This window comes from Bidens hawaiensis, unplaced genomic scaffold (assembly GCF_021521415.1).
Source record: "Bidens hawaiensis isolate Kalapana, Puna unplaced genomic scaffold, B.hawaiensis_p1.1 tig00022687_1, whole genome shotgun sequence".
Lineage (NCBI taxonomy): Eukaryota > Viridiplantae > Streptophyta > Magnoliopsida > Asterales > Asteraceae > Bidens > Bidens hawaiensis.
This window is the reverse complement of record NW_027493543.1, coordinates 294,919-302,497: the sequence shown is the minus strand read 5'-3', so window position 1 is coordinate 302,497 and position 7,579 is coordinate 294,919.

The following is a 7,579-nucleotide window of genomic DNA, read 5'->3' as shown; positions in this document are numbered from 1 at the left end:
GTCATTAAAGTATAATATACAACCTTTCCGGAAAACGATTAATCTCGATCTACATTACCGGAATATGGAAGATGGTGAATGTTGGAGTTAGTAAGCTGATTGAGAGAGAGAGAGAGAGAGAGAGTGTGTGAGAGAGAGAGATTAAAATATTAATATATATATATAATCTAAAGATTTTCCTTTTAGTTAATTTTCATTGTTTAATATTTTGTGAAGATTCTGTTGGACATGCACTAATATACATAGTATTTATTTCCATTTTTGAGTTAATTTTCATTGTCCACTTCCAATACATTGTGTTTTTAAATATATAGGATATATTTTTTATTCTTAAAGACATCTAGACAGCTTAGTTGGATGGTTTGTGTGCTATGTATTAAGAATTTTATCTCGCTCAAAGCCCAGGTTCGAATCCTAGTCCACGCAACTAATTTTTGATTTATTAAAAAAATGTTTGATTACTTGACAATGATGTGGCATTGATGTGGAGAAGCTAGTTGAATGACATGTGTATAAATTGATGTGGAGAGGCTAGTTGAATGACATGTGTACAAATTTTATTGTTTTAATAGTATGTAAAGATATTGGAAAAACAGTTTGGATATACAAAAATGTCAAAAAGTATAAATAGGACATTAATATTTTAATCAAACATATATATTCCAAATGAAAATACGGTTTATATATAATCAGGACAGCTTCATCAAATCAGAATACGGTTTAAATCGGAAACCTATTGATGTATATTCCATGTAAATGTTGGTCAAACCATTATTATGGACATATATTTGAAATTCAAATTTAAATCATATATCAAAAATGTATAGAAATACCATAGACAAATTCGAGACCTCCATTTACTTATTTATGTAAATCAGTTAAGTTATTAGTGAACTTATTATTATATATCGATTATGGACCATTTATTTTAGTGAACTTATTATTATGTAAATTATGTATAATTAATTTTGAATTAAGTTGTTATGATATACCAAAACTATATACAATTACGGTAAACTCATATTAATATTGACTTGGGTGAAACGAATATTTTCTTATACGAAAAAAATACTTCAAGGTATCTCCGATATAAATGAATATTTTCTTATATGAAAAAATAATGAAAAAGAATATAGTAAAATCGAATATTAATATTGCTATTATGGATTATTTTAATTATAACTAATAACCGGAAAATTTTAAAGGTGTTACCGGAAAAACGATATTGTGAGAATGACCATGTTATCTCGGATTTTTTCGTAGAATTTAAATTGATATTAGGTTGTATGACTCGTGACATTCACCTGAATATATAAAGTAGAATATAAATGTTGATGTTATGGAACATTTGATATTTAATTTATAACCAGAAAATTTAAACGTCTTACCGGAAAATAACAAATAATGATAATAACCATGGTATCTCCGTTTTATATTAAGAAACTAAAATCAAATATTCCATAAATCAATCGGGTAAATTACCTGAAATAATAAAGTTTTGTTATAACATTGAAATAATGGAATATTAGAATTATAATTTATACCCGAATAATTTAAATGTCTCTTACCGGAAAAACGAAATAATGATACTGAACATGGATGAAGCTAATTTATATTTAACACCTAGAAGAACAACATGTATAACAAAAAAACAAGAAAAAAATAAAACTTCAAATAAATATAAAACACTCATTGTTATAGGTATAACACATAAACGGAAAACATACCGGAAAAACTTACCGGAATAACGTAAATACGTATAAATATTAGCTTTATCGCTGTTTTTTATTTAGAACCTAAACTGATTTTAAAAATCAGTTAACAATGAAAATAAAGATGAAAAGGTTAGATCTACAATAACCGGAAGAAAATATGATGTTGCCGGAAAAAGATATAACATTGCTGGAAAATAATATAACATTGTTTGCCATTAAAGTATAATATACAACATTTCCGGAAAACGATTAATCTCGTTCTACATTACCGGAATATGGAAGATGGTGAATGTTGGAGTTAGTAAGCCGATAGAGAGAGAGAGAGAGTGTGAGAGAAAGAGAGAGAGTGAGAGAGGGAGATTAAAATTTTTTTATATATATATAATCTTAAGATTTTCCTTTTAGTTAATTTTCATTGTTTAATATTTTGTGAAGATTCTTTTGGACATGCAATAATATACATAGTATTTATTTCTATTTTTGAGTTAATTTTCATTGTCCACTTCCAATACAATGTGTTTTTTCAATATATAGGATATATTTTTTATTCTTAAAGACATCAAGACAGCTTAGTTGGATGGTTTGTGTGCTATGTATTAAGAATTTTATCTCGCTCAAAGCCCATGTTCAAATCCTAGTCCACGCAACTAATTTTTGATTTATTAAAAAAATGTTTGATGACTTGACAATGATGTGGCATTGATGTGGACAAGCTAGTTGAATGACATGTGTATAAATTGATGTGGAGAGGCTAGTTGAATGACATGTGTACAAATTGTATTGCTTTAATTGTATGTAAAGATATTGGAAAAACAGTTGGATATACAAAAATGTCGGAAAGTATAAATAGGACATTAATATGTTAATCAAACATATATATTCCAAATGAAAATACGGTTTATACATAAACAGGACAGCTTCATCAAATCAGAATACGGTTTAAATCGGAAACCTATAGATGTATATCCATGTAAATGTCGGTCAAACCATTATTATAGACACTAATTAGAAATTCAAATTTAAATCATATATCAAAAATATAGTGAAATACCATAGACAAATTCGAGACCTCCATTTACTTATTTATGTAAATTAGTTAAGTTATTAGTGAACATATTATTATATATCGATTATGGACCATTTATTTTAGTGAACGTATTATTATGTAAATTATGGATAATTAATTTTAAATTAAGTTGTTATGATATACCAAAACTATATACAATTACAGCAAACTCATATTAAATTTGACTTGGGTGAAACGAATATTTTCTTATATGAAAAAAATACTTCAAGGTATCTCCGATATAAATGAATATTTTCTTATATGAAAAAATAATGAAAATGAATATACATGATTATTTAAAAAATAAATATAAATCAATATAAAAAAATACATCTTACAAAGTCATCCTCAATCTGTGATTTTAAATAACATGAGTGGGACAATAACCTGAAATAGTAAAATCGAATATTAATATTGCTATTATGGATTATTTTAATTATAACTAATAACCGGAAAATTTTAAGGTGTTACCGGAAAAACGATATTGTGAGAATGACCATGTTATCTTGGATTTTTTCGTAGAATTTAAATTGATATTAGGTTGTATGACTCGTGACATTCACCTGAATATATAAAGTAGAATATAAATGTTGATGTTATGGAACTTTTGATATTTAATTTATAACCAGAAAATTTAAACGTCTTACCGGAAAATAACAAATAATGATAATAACCATGGTATCTCTCTTTTATATTAAGAAACTAAAATCAAATATTCCATAAATCAATCGGGTAAATTACCTGAAATAATAAAGTTTTGTTATAACATTGAAATAATGGAATATTAGAATTATAATTTATACCCGAATAATTTAAATGTCTCTTACCGGAAAAACGAAATAATGATACTGAACACGGATGAAGCTAATTTATATTTAGAACCTAGAAGAACAACATGTATAACAAAAAAACAAGAAAAAAATAAAACTTCAAATAAATATAAAACACTCATTGTTATAGGTATAACACATAAATGGAAAACATACCGGAAAAACTTACCGGAATAACGTAAATACGTATAAATATTAGCTTTATCGCTGTTTTTTATTTAGAACCTAAACTGATTTTAAAAAATCAGTTAACAATGAAAATAAAGAAAAAAAGGTTAGATCTACAATAACCGGAAGAAAATATGATGTTGCCGGAAAAAGATATAACATTGCTGGAAAATCATATAACATTGTTGGTCATTAAAGTATAATATACAACCTTTCCGGAAAACGATTAATCTCGTTCTACATTACCGGAATGGAAGATGGTGAATGTTGGAGTTAGTAAGCCGATAGAGAGAGAGAGAAAGAGAGAGAGAGAGAGAGTGAGAGAGGGAGATTAAAATATTAATATATATATATAATCTAAAGATTTTCCTTTTAGTTAATTTTCATTGTTTAATATTTTGTGAAGATTCTGTTGGACATGAACTAATATACATAGTATTTATTTTCATTTTTTAGTTAATTTTCATTGTCCACTTCCAATACAATGTGTTTTTTCAATATATAGGATATATTTTTTATTCTTAAAGACATCAAGACAGCTTAGTTGGATGGTTTGTGTGCTATGTATTAAAAATTTTATCTCGCTCAAAGCCCAGGTTCGAATCCTAGTCCACGCAACTAATTTTTGATTTATTAAAAAAATGTTTGATGACTTGACAATGATGTGGCATTGATGTGAAGAAGCTAGTTGAATGACATGTGTATAAATTGATGTGGAGAGGCTAGTTGAATGAAATGTGTACAAATTGTATTGCTTTAATAGTATGTAAAGATATTGGAAAAACAGTTGGATATAAAAAATGTCGGAAAGTATAAATAGGACATTAATATGTTCGTCAAACATATATATTCAAAATGAAAATACGGTTTATATATAAACAGGACAGCTTCATCAAATCAGAATACGGTTTAAATCGGAAACCTATTGATATATATTCCATGTAAATGTTGGTCAAACCTTTATTATGGACATTAATTAGAAATTCAAATTTAAATCATATATAAAAAATGTAGAGTAATACCATAGACAAATTCGAGACCTCCATTTACTTATTTATGTAAATTAGTTAAGTTATTAGAGAACTTATTATTATATATCGATTATGGACCATTTATTTTAGTGAACTTATTATTATTTAAATTATGGATAATTAATTTTAAATTAAGTTGTTTTGATATACCAAAACTATATACAATTACGGTAAACTCATATTAAATTTGACTTGGGTGAAACGAATATTTTCTTATATGAAAAAAATACTTCAATGTATCTCCGATATTTTTTGAATATTTTCTTATATGAAAAAATAATGAAAATGAATATACATGTTTATTTAAAAAATGATTATTTAAAAAATAAATATACATTAATATAAAAAAATACATCTTATAAAGTCATTCTCAATCCGTGATTTTAGATAAGATGAGTGGGACAATAACCTGAAATAGTAAAATCGAATATTAATTTTGATATTATGGATTATTTTAATTATAACTAATAACCGGAAAATTTTAAAGGTGTTACCGGAAAAACGATATTGTGAGAATGACCATGGTATCTCGGATTTTTTCGTAGAAATTAAATTGATATTAGGTAGTATGACTCGTGACATTCACCTGAATATATAAAGTAGAATATAAATGTTGATGTTATGGAAGATTTGATATTTAATTTATAACCAGAAAATTTAAATGTTTTACCGGAAAATAACAAATAAAGATAATAACCATGGTATCTCCGTTTTATATTAAACTAAAATCAAATATTCTATAAATCAATCAGATAAATTACCTGAAATAATAAAGTTTTGTTATAACATTGAAATAATGGAATATTAGAATTATAATTTATACCCGGATAATTAAAATGTGTCTTACCGGAAAAACGAAATAATGATACTGAACATGGATGAAGCTGATTTATATTTAGAACTTTGAAGAACAACATGTATAACAAAAAAACAGGAAAAAAATAAAACTTCAAATTAATATAAAACACTCATTGTTATAGGTATAATACTTGAACGGAAAAACTTACCGGAAAATCGTAAAAAAAAATCAATTGTTATAGCTTCGTCTCTGTTTTTAATTTAGAACTTATACTGATTTAAAAAAAATCAGTTAACAATGAAAATAAAGATAAAAATGTTAGATCTACAATAATCGGAATAAAATATAATGTTGCCGGAAATACATATATCGACAATCGGAATGTTATTATAAAATACAAACTTACCGGAAAACGATTAATATCAATATAGATCTAGTTTAGCCGGAAAATATGAGAGGGTGAAAGGAGATTCGCCTAATAGAGATAGAGAGAAAAACATGATTAGGGTAAAAAATTAAGAAATGTTATGGTTTAAATATATGTTAGTAGATGACTTGGAATGATTATGAAAGGTAATTGGTAATATGACATTGATGTGACAATGATGTGGAGGGGCTAGAATGTTGACAAGTGAAAATTGTTGTTTGCTTTAATAGTATGTGTAGATAGGGTAAAGTTAAAATACAAAGGACAATAAAAATGAGAATGGTGAGAAGGAATTTAGTCCATTGATCTTAGATTTGAATGACTGAGATTAATGTTGGGTCAAGAATTTGACCCAAATGAGGAGATTTGACCGAAAACGAAGAATATGGAAGATTGGAATCTTCTCAACCTCCTCAGAAACTGCTAAGTATTGAATCCGAGCACACCTTGGACCTTCGAGTAAGCTTTTACTTAGCCGAGTACGAAATTTTGCCTCCCGGGCAAGGTTTACTTCAAATAGTCTTCTTAAGTGGATATCCGAGTAAGGTATGCTATTTAGTGAATTCCCGAGTAAGGACCACTGATTTGGCATCTCCGAGCAAGGTTCACTTTGTCAAGCAGGGTTGTTCTTCAAAGCTAAGTCTTTTACTCTTCCGAGTAAGGTTTGGTTAACCAAGTCCAAGAAGCCAAGTAATTGGAAGACCGGGCAAGGTATTCTTTAATAATTATGGTCCGAGTATACTTGATGAGTTAATAGAATATCTCTAAGTTATTTCGAGTAAGGTTCTGCTCAAAAAAGGTATGTACTCCCGAGTACGCCTTATCAGTAAGTTGTTCAACTGACAATGAGCCGAACAGGACCATAGAAGAACAAGGTTGCTCGTAAGGATTTGTCGGGCAAAGTTTGATAAGTCCAAGAAGATTGAAGTCTACTCGGTGAATATTTTACTTGGTAAAATATTCTTTAAGTAAAGTCTACCCGGAAACTGATTCCGAGTACACTTATATGTTTACCAAGTCTGAAGGAAGGCCGAGTACACTGCGTACCCGGAGACTGAAGATTAATGAAAAGCCTACCCGGAAGACTTGTTTTACACTTAGTTTTATTTTTGAATATGTAATTTGAATATGTATTATCGGATAGGGTTTCTAAAAGGAATGACAGCTGTCTTAGGTTGGCAGGCCTATAAATGGAATATTTAGGGCACGCCGCCAGGAGACACAGAAAAACACACACACAAAAAGAGAGACAGAATACACACGACACAATAATTGAGAATATTTTGTGTGTGACGGCTGTCCTAGGATTCCTTATAAACCCTAAATCGATTACTCCTTTTGTGTGACTAACATTATATAAATGGAAATCTTTTGAGTGAATCTTGTGTGTGTCTTCGATCTTTGGATATTCATTGTAACCGTATGTTTGTTATTGATTCCGCCTTTAACAAACGGTCATCTTTCTAAATATAGTAACCCGTCATTAACTCTTTTGTCAATACAATTTTGTGTGAGTTATGACATGATAGATTAAGATCCGAGC